This window comes from Gopherus evgoodei, chromosome 7, assembly GCF_007399415.2.
Source record: "Gopherus evgoodei ecotype Sinaloan lineage chromosome 7, rGopEvg1_v1.p, whole genome shotgun sequence".
Classification (NCBI taxonomy): Eukaryota; Metazoa; Chordata; order Testudines; family Testudinidae; genus Gopherus; species Gopherus evgoodei.
The window spans coordinates 21,912,857-21,927,942 of record NC_044328.1 but is presented as its reverse complement, the minus strand read 5'-3'; the positions used below and the strand labels follow the sequence as shown (position 1 = coordinate 21,927,942).

Genomic DNA, 15,086 nt, shown 5'->3' with positions numbered 1-15,086 from the left:
AAGTTGGGGATACAGTTCAGATGACCTTAAGAAAAACAATGGATTCTGTTTAACACCCCTGACCCAAAATACAGGATGAGAAGGAACAGGTGTCATCCTTTGACTTCTCAGTTGTGTCATTTTCAGACAGACATCTATTCAAAATTTGAACTACCTACCTAAAATCTACCAGAGTAGAAAAATTAACCTTAATTTGTTCAACACAGACAACATATCAAAAGTTCCTGCCTACACTAACTTTGTACAGTGTTGGACACGGAATACCAATAATTATCCCTTGCTGAAGGTAGATTAGCTGTTGATTTGGACCACACTGATCAACATCTGACACAGAAAACATAGTTGAATATACTTTCAGCATTAGGTTAAATAGTTTTCCCCCAAACACACTTGTTGCAGACTATGTTCAGTCACAGTTAAATAAATACTTATGTGATACTGGGTTATCCTATGTTGTTTAAGTTCCAGTGTAAATGCCATCAAACATTTAACATTTTTATTAAGTGATGAGGAAGAAAACAAAATCACTGAAAGTTTGCACATGACTCAATAATTTGAGGAGTAGTAAACAATGAAGATGACAGATCACTGATTCCTAGTGACCTGGATCACTTGGTAACCTGGCTGCAAGCAAACCATGTGTCATATCTCTAGATGTAAAGGTATACAAGAAAGAATGTAGGCCATACTTACATGACTGAGAACTCCACCCTGGAAAGCAATAACTCTGAAAAAGATTTGAGGATCATAGTGGACAATCAGCTGAAAATGAAATCTAACTAGAATGCTGTGTCCAAAAGAGTTAATCAGATTTTAGGATGCATAAACAGGGCAATCTCACATAGGAGTAGAGAGGTTATTTTTCCTCTGTATTTGGCAAAGGTGCTACTGCTGCTGGAATCATGCAGTTCTGGTGCCCACAATTCAAGAAAGATGTTGACAAATGGGAAACAGTTCAGAGAAAAGCCATGAGAATGATTAAAGGATTAGAGCCTTATGGTGACAGACTCCAGGAGCTGAATCTATTTAGCTTACCAAAGAGAAGGTAAAGGGGTGAACATGGGGAACAAATATTTAATAATGGGCTCTTCAGTTTAGCAAAGAAAGGTACAATCCAACCCAAGAGGCTAGAAGTTGAATCCAAACAAATCCTGGATGGAAATAAGGCATACATTTTTGTCAGAGTAATTAAACATTGGAGCAGTTTACTAAAACTCATGGTGGATTCTTCATCACTGACATCTTTTAAAATCAAGATTGAATGTTTTTCTAAGTTCTACAGCCTGCATTATACAGGAGGTCAGACTAGATGATCATAATGATTCCTTCTGGCTTTGGAATCTAAAAAAAGGGTACACAGCCACACTCATAATGATATCAAGTGGTTTCACATAATTTAGCTAGGTAAGAAATGGACAGAGGCATGACAAAAACAGGAGTGAATTATATTTTAGTTGCAAGAGAAGTGCAGATAAGATGACTTAATGCGTTTCCTGCATTATTCAAAGTGCAATATGAACTTTTTTTATTCAGGAAATTATTTTTAAAAAAAAAGCTTTAGTCAATTTAAGGTTAGTAATCCAAGTTTGGCTCCAAGCACATACATTTTATAAATAAATCCTAAAAAAATCAGGGCTGCTTCAAGTCTTCTGACTGTTGGACTGAGCACTCTAATCCTCCTTGAACCTCATTTTTACGTCTGTCTCACATCTGAATGACCTTTCTGCTTTCTACTGTTGATGCTCATAGCTTTTCTAAGCAGCATACAAAAATTAACATGGAGTCTTTTCAGTTTCACTGCTGCCCACAAGGTTCTTTAGAGAATCAAATACACCTCTATCCCAATATAACATTCCTCAGGAGACAAAAAAAATCTCACTGAGTTATAGGTGAGACCGCGTTATATCAAACTTGCTTTGGCCTTTGTTGGTTCCTTGTTCCCTGACCACTCCCTCCAGATACCCCTATCCCTAATCACCCCCAGGATCCCATCTTCTACCAACTCCCCTGTCCCCTGACTGCTCCAACCCCTATCCACTCTCCAGTGTGGAAAGGATTCCCCCCACACACACACAAACTCACCTGCGGCAGGAAGCGGAGTGACACGGCCCCAGCCTGCTCCATTTTCCTTGCCCCAGCCCCAGCCATGTCGCTGGGGGGCAGCTGGAGGAAGGTCCTGCACTCATCTGCCCAGCAGGAAGTGAAGCGCCACGGCTGGGAGCTGGCAGAGTGGAGCTGGCTGGGGCTGAGCTGCTCCGCTTCCCACTGCCAGTGAGTGCAGGGAGGTTGGGGAAAGGACGTCCTCCGCACTCACTGGCGGCGGGAAGCAGAGTGCCACGGCTGGGAGATGGCAGAGTGGAGTGGGCTAGGGCTGCGTCGCTCCACTTCCCGCAGCAGGTGACTGCGGAGAGGTTGGGGAAAGGATGCCCCCCATACTCACCTGCAGTGGGAAGCGGAGCACTGCAGCTGGGAGCTGGTGGAGTGGAGCAGTCTGGGGCCTGGCTGCTCCACTTCCGCTGCTGCTGGTGAGTGCGGGGGGGAATCCCTTCCCCCAAGCCTCCTCCCCCGAGCGACATGACTGGTGTCAGGGCAAGGGAAGTAGAGCAGGCTGCTCCCGGCCCCCCGCTAATCCCCCAGGTCACTCTGGGACTGTGGGGCCCCCAAAAGTGCCCTCCCACAGCTTCTGCCCCCAGACCCGGGGGGAGCCCCTGACCACCCCTGAGACCCTCTGCCCCTTATCAAACCCCTTGGCCTGGCCCAGCAGCTTTAACACGCTGCTCAGAGCAGTGTCAGAGCTTTACCACCTTGTATGCGAACCCGCCTTATATCAGGTCGCATTATATCAGGATAGAGGTGTAGTAGTTAATTGTACAATACAGTACTACACTTGGGAAATCTAGAAGCAGCAGCAGCAGCACAAGGACTGAAAGCAGACTCTATATTTAAAAAAAAAATTGCAGTATAGTAGAACCTCAGAGTACAAACACTTCGAGAATGGAGGTTGTTAACTCTGAAATGTTTGTAACTGAACAAAATGCTATGGTGGTTCTTTCAAAAGTTTACAACTGAACACTGACTTAATACATTTTTGAAACTTTACTGTGTAGAAGAAAAACACTGCTTTCCCTTTTTTAGGAGTTTACATTTAACAGTACTGTATTTGCTTTTCTTTTCTTTTCTTCTTTTTTTTTTTGTTGTTGTTTCTGCTGCTGCGTGATTGCGTACTTCCGGTTCCAAATGACGTGTGTGGTTGATTGGTCAGTTCATAACTCTGTTGCTTGTAACACTGACATTCCACTGTAGTTCACCTTCAGAAAGTACTCTTTATAAAATCACAAAAGGTAAGGTTTTTCTCTTTGTACAAAGTTTGATAGAAAGATGACTAGGCTTTAGGACTAAGGCAAATTTCCTATCAATCACTAAGTCTACAATTTTGTCACGGAGGTCACAGAAGTCAAGAAATCCATGACTTTCAGAGACCTCTGCAACTTCCTATCCTCCAAAGCAATTGTAACTTGCAAGAGCTACAAAGGAAGTCTCAAAATACATTAAACAAACTTAGTTGAATGCGAAGGCACTTAAAATTAGAGCCAAGTGAGTAATTGATTTTTTGGCTTGATGACTAAATCAAAACACACCCGAAGTATTTGTTTCAGGTTAACCCAAAATGGAAATCTTTTGGTCTTTCTTGCCAAAATTAAACACTGAAAAAAAGTCTGATTGTTTGGGTCAGTCAAAACATTTCTTTCTTTCCAAAACTAATTTGTGTTTCAATTTTGTTTATTTTTTGGGTGTGCTTTACCCTTTTCTAAATAAATCTAACTAAATTTTTAAATAAAGCATTGTTTTGAAATGAAATTACATTTTGAAAACGTCTAAAGACATTTGGACTTTCAGATTTTTTTTTTTTTTTAAACTTTAGCCAAAACTATTTGCTGAACTTGAGCCAAATTCATGAATAGTTTTAGTCGACCTAAAACTGCCTTTTCGGTGAGAAAGCTATTTGTCCAACAAATTTCTCCCAGCTCCGTGTAAAATTTCAGTCACTGATCTGGGTATGGTTTTACAGGTTATAAAAACACATTCTTTTAAAATTTCCTACATTGATTTTGTTAGATCTTAAATTTCCAAAGTAATTGTTAATATGTGACTCAAGCATTTAACATTAACAGCTTAGATCAGGCCCTAAATGATCTAAAGTTAGAGTCTTTCCATTCACTTCATTGGATTTTGGATTAGGCCCAAAGAGTTTCTAGTACCTTGAAATAAGCAGGTTTAGAATCAGTCTTGCAAATAAGCTTTGGCTTCTGTAGGAAACTTGACAAGACTGAAACAAATTAATATTTGTCTATTATTGGAATGTTAAATTTTTCAGGATTTCCATGTGCTGCATCAGACATCAATATTTGATTCTTTTGAAACTTTATTATGACTCTATCTTTGGCCCCTAACACTTATCATATACTTAATGGTCAACAAAAGTCAAGCAAAACTGCTATACTTCAACTTCAGGTCAGAAAATTGACTATCCAGTCTTAATTTGAAAGAAGTAATTTATTTATGTATTCATTCATTCATTCATTCAATGTGGACATTAACAGGTTTTCAAAAGCAGTAAGTCTTTGGCCGAGCAAAGCAAGGCCTATGGAATTTCTGTGAGAACTTTTGAACACTGCAATCAATCAACCCAAGAATTTTAGGGAATATTCTATGCATCAGTGGGAAGAACTAGTGTGGACTGATTTAAATCAAAGTGATTTTAAATAATTTTAATCTTGTTTTATATTTGAACTTTTTAAGTTATCTGAAGAAAGTTACCAAGTAATGAGAATCAACATATTAAAATGTTGATTTGCAACTAAATACAGCCTTCACTAAATTTGATGGTACTTGTCAAGGAGGATATGCTGTATCTAAACACATTTATTTAAGCAATTATATAGCTTAACATACATTTACTCAAATTTTATGTTGATGATGGTGAATGATGCATTTCTTCTTGACTAGCTAATTAATTTTTTTTTGATCAATCTTTATTTGGATTGAAATTCTAACAATTAAAATATGCACCAAAACAGCATTTTAAATATTTTTAAATACAGTGGGGAGGGGGGAAGGATTGAGGAAGTAAGTTTAACAAAATGTTTTGAATGTATACATTTATTAAACATTTCCCTCGTTATGTGTAAATTCCTGGTCACCATGGCCTTCAAGATATTAGAACTAGTAGACCTCATTTTTTTCTCACCTAGTTTTATTTTCCACCTCCAATCTAGGAAAACTTTCCTGCTTTTTCATCTCCCAGCTGGTTTCTTAACTTTGAACAAACTAGTAATTAAACTGAACTAGCTGAATAAATTGAAATGAAAATATTCTCTCTAACTGCAAGAGGCTACTGTTGTCAAAACGTGGTTTAACACTTCAGAATATTCTGGTTCCAGGTGATCAGCCAGTGACGTCAACTAGTTTACTGTTCTGATTTTCTTTAAAGCTTTGGCAATTAACATGTAATGCTCCATATCATGTAATTTAAATTATTTTTAGTAAGTTTAGTTCTTAACATGTTATAATTTCAAATTTAAGCAGATTTAAAGTTTTTTAATTTTTTAAAATCCACACTGGGCGGAAATATTTTTTTGGCAAAAATTGCAAAACTAAAAGTGGGGAATGAGGGGGTACACAGACTCTCTAACATGAGGGAAATGAGGGACAACCACAGAAATGTAGAGGTGGAAAGGACCTTGAGTGGTCATCTAGTCCATCATCCACGCAGATCCTTGCACTGAGGCAGAACAAATTATGCCTACTCTCCCCCTGAAAAATGTTTGCATAACCTGTTCTTAAAAATCTCTAATGAACAAGGATTTCACAACCTGCCTTGGGAACTATTCCAGTCCTGAACTATCCTTACAGTATGAAATTTTTCTTAATATCTAACACAAATCTCCCTACCCACAGGTTAAGCAAATTACTTCCTGTCCTACCTTCAGTGGCCATGGAAACAATTGATTATCATCCTCTTTATAACAGCCCTTAACATATCAGAAGACTAGCTGGTTCCTCTTCAGTCTTCTTTGCTCAAGACTAAATATGCCTAGTTTTGTAACCTTTCCTCAGAGGGTCAGGTTCTCTAAACTTTTCATTTTTGTTGCTCTCCTCTGGATTTTCTCCAATTTGTCCACATCCTTCCTAAAGTGGGGCACTCAGTACTCCAGCTGATGTCTCCCCATGCAGAATAGAGTGAAACAGTTATGTCCTGTGTCTTATATATGGTATTCCAGAATGTTTCCCTTTTATCATAACTGCACCACACTGTTGACTCATATTCAATGTGCTACTCCAGGGGAATTCTGAGTCACCACACAATGCAGAATTTTGCAAAAAAATTAACGTGCACACAATCTTTACCCCCACAGAAAGGGGCTGCAGTTCTGCTAGCCACCACTGGACTCAGCAGAACCCAGCTTGCACATAGACACTGCTGGGAGGAAGGAGAGAGCACTACAGAGTTCCTGGCTGCTGAAGTTCCCAGAATACCCTGAGGGAAGGAGAGGGCAGCACACAGGAAACTCTGTGTAAGCCTGGGACCAAGCATCAGGCTGTTTCTCCCTCTGGATCCCTGGTCTCTGGGTGAGGGGGGGTGTTGGGGGTGTCTGGACAACGGAGGCCCCGCAGCTGGACTCTGGGTTTGGAGGGGTTGAGAGTGTCTGGCCCCCCAGCTGGGCTCTGGGGAGAAAAGGGGGCAGAGAACAGAAACTGAGTTGTCACAGGGGTTTCTTTAACTTTCTGCTCCTGGGGGAATTTTTGTGTGTGTTAGTATTGTTAGACATGCTTGCTAACAGGTTATTTTGAAATAAAATTATCAAAATAACTGAAACTGGTGTGATTATGCTGCGTTATTTTGACAAATAAATACAGATTTTTTTGCAAAATTTTAAAATATTGTACACAGATTTTAATTTTTTGGCACAGAATGCGCCCAGGAGTAATGTGCAAATCTTCTATAACCCCCAGATCTTTTTCAGTGGCACTATCTCCTAGCCAGTTATTCCCTGTTTTGTAGTCAGCATTTTATTTTTATTTCCTAAGTGTAGTACATACAAAACATTCCGCAAATACATTAGACGCAAGAGGAAGATAAAGGACAGGGTAGGCCCATTACTCAAGGAATGGAGGGGAAAAATAACAGAAAATGTGGAAATGGCAGAAATGCTATGTGACTTTTTTTGTTTTAATTTTCACCAAAAAGGTTAGTAGCAATTGGACAGCTAACATAATGAATGCCAGTGAAAATAAAGTTAGGCTCAGAAGCTAAAATAGTGAAAGAACTGCTTAGACAAGTTAGATGTCTTTAAGATCACCAAGAGCTTATGAAACACATACTAAAATACTCAAGGAGCTGACTGAGGAGATACCTGAGCCATTAGCAATTATCCTTGAAAAGTGAGGCAAGAGGGAAGAGATTCCAGAGGACTGGAAGAGGGCAACCCAGGGAATTACAGATCAGTCAGCTTAACTTCAATATCCAGAAAGATAATGAAGCAAATAATAAAGCAATGAATCTGTGAACACCTAGAAGAAAATAAAGTGATAAGTAATAATCAGCATATATTTGTCAATAACAAATTGTGTCAAACCAACCTAATAGCTTTCTTTGACAGGGTAACAAGCCTTGTGGATAGAGGGGATTGGTAGATGTGTTATAGCTTGATTTTAGTAAGGCTTTTGATACTATGACCATCTTATAAACTAGGGAAATGCAACCTAGATGGAGCTATCTAAGGTTGGTGAATAACTGCTGGGAAAACCATTCCGAGATAATAGTTATCAGTGGTGCACAGTCAAGCTGGAAGGGCATATCAAGTTTGTGAAGGATATCAGGCTGGGAGGGGTTACAAATGTTTTGGAGGGTAGTAAAATTTAAAATGATCTAGACAAACTGGAGAAATGATCTGAAGAAAACAGGATGAAATTCAATATAGACAAATGCAAAGTACTCCACTTGGGAAGGAACAATCAGTTGCACACACACAAAATGGGAATGACTGCCTAGGAAGAAATACTGCAGAAAGGAATTAGGTAGTCACAATGGATCACAAGCTAGATATGAGTCAACAGCATAACACTTTTGAAAAAAAAAAAAAAAGGCAAACGTGAGCTGTATTAGCAGGAGAATTGTAAGTAAGACAGAGGAAGTACCATAGATACTCATTCATAAGCTACATATTTTTGGTATAAAAATGACACATCAAAGAGCAGTGGTCAGCTTATAAACGGGTCCACACCAAAATGTGATGATTTTAAACTCTGTGGAATCACTGAATTGAATATCTAATACATTGTCATTTTGTTTATCTGAAGCATCTGCAGGCATGGAGCCCCTCAGCTCCCTGTCCACAGTTTGCCATTCCCAGCCAATGGGAGCTGTGGCACGCCACAGGGAACTGAGGGGTTCTGAGTCTGCAGATGGTCTAGATAATACTTAGTCCTGTAATCTTCCTTAAAACATATAGGAAGTGTAAAATAAAAGCAATTAAAGAGCAATTTTACAGAATGCTTTTTTGCTGTATCATTGTATAGCAAAAAAAGTGCTATCATTAGGACATTCAAAACATTACTAGCCATCAGAACATTTTATTTAACTCCTGTACCATTTTATTCAATTTTGCATAAATCACTGCAAAAATTACAGGACTGGTCTAAATTATTTCCACAGATTATTTGTAAAGTATCAGAGGGGTAGCTGTGTTAGTCTGGATCTGTAAAAGCAGCAAAGAGTCCTGTGGCACCTTATAGACTAACAGACATTTTGGAGCATAAGGTATTCACCCATTACTCCAAAGAAAACAGCTGAGGGCCGCAACCTCCCGGCCCCGCAGAAACACCTCTCCCCCCCAACCCCCCAGCACCTCCCGGCCCCGCAGAAACACCTCACCCCAGGGCCACCCAGCCCTGCGGAAACAAACCCTCCTCCCCCAGTGCCACCACTCCAAAACAGCTGTGGGCCAAAAAGGAAGGTTGGGGGTGGGGAGGTGATACTTTATTTTAAATCAGCTAGGGGCTCCCAGCTGAAGAGGTGGCTGGGAGCCCTCAGGGTCAAATTAAAGGGCCCGGGGCTCTGGCGGCTGGGGGAACTCGGTAGGGCTGGCTCTAGGTTTTTTGCTGCCCCAAGCAAAAAAAAATTTGACTGCCCTTCATCCCAGCCCTCCGTCCCAGATAGGGGATGGGATCCTGGGGGGCAGTTAGGGGCAGAGGTCAATCAGCGGCCGAGGGCCAGGATTCAAAGTGCTCTGGGCTGCTCGCAGCTATGGGGAGTCCTGAGCCCTTTAAAACCCAGCCGGTCCCGCGGCTGGAGCCGCAGTCAGGATTCAAAGGGCTCTGGGGTGCCCTGAGCTCCCCCCTGTACCCTCCTGCTGCCTCAGTCCTGGGCTCTCCCCCCACCCACCCACCCTGCCGCCCCAGTGCTGGGCTTCCCCCTTTCCTCCCTGCCAATGCCCTTCCCCCACTCCGCTGCTGCCCCAGCCCTGGGCTCCCCCCCACTAGTGCCTCCCACACACACCTCCTGCCGCCCCAGCCCTGGATCACTGGTAACTTGCTCCCAGGGCGGGTCATTCAGCAGGAATATTGGATGTGCACAACACACAGACAGGATTGGGTCCCATATGGTTACAGAGCTGCAGTAAAGTGGAACAATTTTCAGCTTGTGTGACTGGAGGATATCTGGATGCATATTATAAGACTGTCCTCCATAAATGAGGAAAAAGTTGAGGTGCCTTTATTATTCTTTTGTTCCACTCTTTCTTCCTATGCAATATCACTGTCTTCCTTTTAAACAAACAAAAAGGCAATGGCTGCTGAAAATAGCAATTCTGGTCCTAATAAGCATTTCTTGCTCAATTTTATCCTATTTTTTCTACAGGGTGGGGCTGTGGGCTCCTCGGGGGAGCATGGCAGCAACCTGTCTGTTGCTGCACAGAGCCAGACACGCTGGTCTGAGTGGCACAGTAAGGGGGCTGGGGGTTGGAGAAGGAGTATGGGGTTCCGGGGGGCAGTCAAGGGACAGGGAGCAGGGGAGGTTGGATGGGGCGGAGGTTCGGGGGGGCAGTCAGGGGACAGGCAGCAGTTGGATAGGCATGGGAGTCCCAGGGGTTTATCAGGGGATAGGTAGGGGGTGGGGTCCTGGGGGGAAGTTGGGGGGTCTCAGGAGGGGGCAGTTGGGGACAAGGAGAAGGGAGGCTTAGAAAGGGGCTGGGGTCCCAAGAAGCAGTTAGGGGCAGGGGTCTCCTGAGGGAGCAATCAGGGGACAAGGAGCAGTGGCATTTAGATAAGGGGTGGGGTCCTGGAGGGCAGTTAGGGGCAGAGGTCAATCAGCGGCCGAGGGCCGGGATTCAAAGTACTCTGGGCTGCTCACAGCCATGGGGAGTCCTGAGCCCTTTAAATCCCAGCCGGCCCTGCCGCTAGAGCCGCAGTCAGGATTCAAAGGGCTCTGGGGTGCCCAAAGCCGCGGGCAGCCCTGAGCCCTTTAAATCCCAGCCGCGGCTGGGAATCTCTGCGGGCAGCCCAGAGCCCTTTGATTCCCGGCCGTGCTGGGATTTAAAGGGCTCTGGGCTGCCCGCAGAGCGCCGTGTGCAGGTGATTTAGAATCCGCCGGCAGGTGGCACAGTAAGGCTCCACGGGCCGCATGTTGTGTAGGCCTGGTCTATAAGGTGCCACAGGACTTGTTGCTGCTTATGCTGAAAAGGAAATTCTCTCTCAAGCCACGAACAAAAGCTTTATCAAGTAAACAAGGAAGATCTTAAATTTAAAAGAGCAAGTGAGTCCAATATCTGAATTCCCTACATGTCAAAACGGCAACTAGTTTGACAAAAATGAATGAAAAAGTGTTAATAATACTAGTTAAATGTCTATAATGTAAATTATGTTTGAAATAGTGATTAAAAACAAAACTTTATCTTTTAATAGTACAACATATTCAACTCAAATATCGCCACAAAGCAGCAATTATCTGCTATTTAAATGATTTTACCAAGCAATGCCATTTGGCAACTGATGCAGTAAGCTCATCACCAGCTGTGTAAAACATCAGAACTGATACAAATGATGGAAGAATGGGAGCAAAAATAAATGAGTATCACCTATTAAAAAGCTAAAATGAAGACTTTGATAACTACAGAATTGTTCTCTTCTAGATTCCCTTGTACTAGTTTATTTACTGTTTCCAAGCAGAACTAAAGTTTAGGTCCATTTTAAATTGCTACTACATCAATTAAGATGCAGCCTACTTGTTTACAGAAGTCTTCAGGAAATAGCTGGTTTTTTGCAGTTAGTTAGGAAACATGATACTATATTAGTAGAATTGGTGAGAAAAGAGTAAACTGGTTAGCTACCCTGCAGATCTAGCAGCAGTTTAATTATTGCACAAACATCAATGATGCAGTACAAAGAAAGACAAATTTAGCAGAGTGCTATACAAGAAGAAATAGTTTAACACATAGGCATCGTAATTTCAGCTCTCTCCAAAAGCAAGATGTGGGAGATGAAGATAGAAGAAATAATTTTAAAGAGTCAAGCTGAAGGCAGGCATTAAACATGGGGAGGGCATATAACATGTAAATTAAGCTGATACCATACTAAGATGCTTGGTAAAATTCACATGAATTTTAAGCATTAGCAAGGGTACACCTAATTTGGATATATTTAAACGAAACCTCAATTCCTACAGATTCAATACTTAAGCAAAAAGGAAACATGTTAATGAGTATAAACCTGTAAACAAATACAAGTCCCTAGTGCAAAAGTAGGAAAGGTGGCCAAGATTGTTTCTTCCCAGTACAAATCCTAAAATTACAAGCTGAACACCACAAGCCAGAGCTGCCTTGAATAGATGAATCTAAACTAACTTTGCTCTCTACACTACCTTCATAGCTGTGGATCAGTCACTTCCTGATGTATCACTCTAAAATGTGCCATACAGAGACAACACAACTAATAAAATGCTTCTGATGGAGGACACACTCCATCTATTTTATATAGTTCAAGGAACTGAGATATAAATTAAGTATCACTCATATTTCAAATTAAGGTTTTTTCCATGATGAACTATTGTCCAGGAGTTCTAACATGCACTGAAAGTCACTCAAGGATAAAATTTGAGTATGTTGTTTTGACCCAGAAGTATTTTTAACCTATGTCTCTAAAAGTCCACTTTGAGCTATGCATCTGTATCAAGTGCATAAAAGGAGTGGTTTCTAATTATTTAGTGTTCCTGTTTATTTTAAAATACCTTCATTTTATTAAAAAATTAATATTGTAGACCACTCTCCAATAACAAGGGACTAGTGTATTTGCAAATCCAGGGGCTGAGCGGGACCATGATTTTTTCTATTTAGAGGAATAGCTACCAGCATTCCAACAAATCCTTTCTTCAAAACCATTACACTATATAGTTGAAGCTTCCAAAAGCCAGTGAGCTGCAATAGATGCAGAAATGTTATTCCAGTCCAGCACTGTGACAAAACTAAATCTTTAATGATTTTACATCAACATGCATAAGTTAAAAAACACCTGCAGATATTAGACTGCAAACTAGGAGACACCAACTTAGTTTCTGGTGTCCCGCTTCCATGGCTAGAAGATGCTGGTGATGGCTCATGTTGCTCTACCATACTGCAACCCCTCTGGATGATTACTGAACAGTACTAATGGGTGTCAATGTCCTCCTTCACAGTTATCGAAGTCAAACTATTAGAGACTCAAAATGAAGCGCTGAATAAACCAAAGGAAGAAGTGCCTCCTGAATTACTCTTTTGGGGTTCTGAATACAGTTATATTAACAAAAAAAAAAGGTTAATTTCTGCAGTGGACAACTCTGCATGTAACTGATATTGCACACAAAAGAGCTGAGAGGTGAGAGTTAGTGTATGCTGTCACTAGACAAATTACTGTGTCCCCAAATACACATCTGCACACTAGATTAAAATGTGAATCTTTAAGCAGTTAAAGAAAGATTCAGGTATTGTTCCAGTAACCTCTAAAAATGAAACACTACTGTCCAAAGGGGCAATTGTCAAAAATTCTAGAAAAGTTATTTTCTTCATTGGTATCACTGAAAGTCACTGTGCTAGTAAAAAGGTCTTAGCAGCTGTGCTCTGTCTGCCATGCAGAAGACCCAGATTCTACATCTGCAATCATATTAACACCATCTAATCCTGAGTGGGTTGCTGGGACTAATCAGGAAGAGGTGTGTTCAGAATCTCGATTGAAGAATGAAAAGACTGCCTACTTACAGCTGTTCATAGAGTTGCATTAATGAACTCCAAAGAAGGTTGTATAGTTTAACTTTATCAGCAAGCTAGTTGCTACCATGTAGGGATTTGAAGGTAGAGTTGCAAACCAGAGATGGAGACAGTCCTAAGGAGCCACCATCAAAGTGAATATCAGAAGATTATTTTACAGTCTATTAATAAGAATGATTTCGGTTCATAAATATTTCAGGTCCTGTTCCGACTATGGTTTATCTTTGTACATCAACATCACAAATGCTCTGTACAACTTGGTACCACGTTCAACATTAACTATGGATATCCTACTGTCTATAATACATGTACAAACAAGTAACTCAACATGCAGGTGGCTTCTGTAGCACAGAGGTAAAGACTCCTCTAGAAAAAAATGAGGGGAGAGGGAGAGAGAATAAATGGGAGTCAACAGACCTATGATCTCATTCCTGTTGATCTCAGTACTGCAGATGTTTGGAGAGCAGGGGGAAAAAAAGGAGTTTCCTGGCTTTCTCTGTTTAACAGTCTTGTCATTTGACTATAGCTTTTAAGTTGGCTGATACAGCGCTTTTGGGGGTGGAGTGATAAACCTACATATATCAGTTCACAAAAAACCTTCTTTCAGGGAACAGTTACTGCAGAAGCAAATTCCTGATTTCCAGTGAAGAAGTGAACACTATTCATTCGAACTAGGATACGAGTTATTGGAGACAAACAAAAACGTCCAAACACGATTTGGATATTAATATGTGGAATTCAAAAGCCTTATGGGCAGAAGATGCACCACACGTCTCTGTATAAGTAAGCTGGGGTCATCCTCCGACTATAAAAACACTCAACGTAGTTGGAGTCTGCTGGACGCCGCAGGTATTTCTACTAAACAAACAAGGCAACTGCAGTAGCATCGTCTCTCCTGAGCGGGGGAGGACACGCAAGCAACGTTCTCGCCCTTTTCCAGACCATGACCCCACGTTACGAGAGAAAAAGTTTCAGGGGCCCCTCTGCCCCCCCACAAACCGGGAAGGGAAGGCGGCCGCGGCTCAGCACAGAGCCTGAGCAGCGCTGGCGGCGGGATGGGACTCCCCTGGGTCGCTCACCGTGGGGAACAGACCAGGGTAGCAAGGGTCCTGCTGGGGGAGGGGCCGACTGACCCGACCCCACCCCACCCCACCCCTCGCGCGCCATCCCGATCGTTAAAGGGGCGCGAGGTAAGGGGGAGGGGCTGGGAAGGGGACACCCAGCGACAGGAAGCTCCGTCCCTGGTGATGGTCGGGGGGGGTCGGAAGACAAGAACGGGGAGCCCCTGGCCTAAGTGTTCCGCAGAGCAGGGGGATTTCTGCCCCAGAAGGCGGCTGGGGGAGAGAGAACCCCCCCGGGGGTCGGAGGGAGAGCGAGGCCTTGGGCGGCGGTTTCCAAAGGAGCCGCCGGTGGGTGGCCCAGAGGGGAATCACTCCTGGGCGGGGAGGGAGGTTGCCTTACCCCGCAGCGCCGCCTGCTCCTGCCGCTGCTCCCGGATCCGTCCCTCAGACACTACTCGGTGCAAGCAGCCCCCCGTGCCCCCCACCAACCCCCCGCCCCGCAGGCTGCGGGTCCCCGCTCAGGACATGGTCTCTCCCGGCCTAGCTAGCTCGCTCGGCCGCGGGCGCTCCCACTCGGCGCAGCCGGGGGGATCTGCAGCCCCAGACTCCCGAATCCTCTAATGGCGGCGGCTAGAGCAGCCCAAAGCAAAATAAATCCCCATACGGCGGAGAGCTCTCACGTCAGCGAGCCCGGAGCTCTGCCGCATGCTCATTGGCGGAAAGCACCCCG

At 42.8% G+C, this 15,086-nt stretch overlaps 1 protein-coding gene across 5 annotated transcripts in view; it reads right to left on the bottom strand.

Annotated features, from left to right (window-relative positions):
* ZRANB1 (zinc finger RANBP2-type containing 1) overlaps positions 1–14,997 on the bottom strand; it is a 71,395-nt gene extending 56,398 nt beyond the window's left edge. For 2 of the 5 annotated variants that reach the window (XR_004001371.1, XM_030570783.1), the window contains exon 1: positions 14,757–14,997. The gene's annotated coding sequence lies outside the window, so the exon portion shown is untranslated. The remainder of the gene's footprint in view (positions 1–14,756) is intronic. The other 3 variants (XM_030570781.1, XM_030570780.1, XM_030570782.1) reach the window with 2 other exon arrangements.
* Between the last annotated feature and the right edge of the window lie 89 nt (positions 14,998–15,086).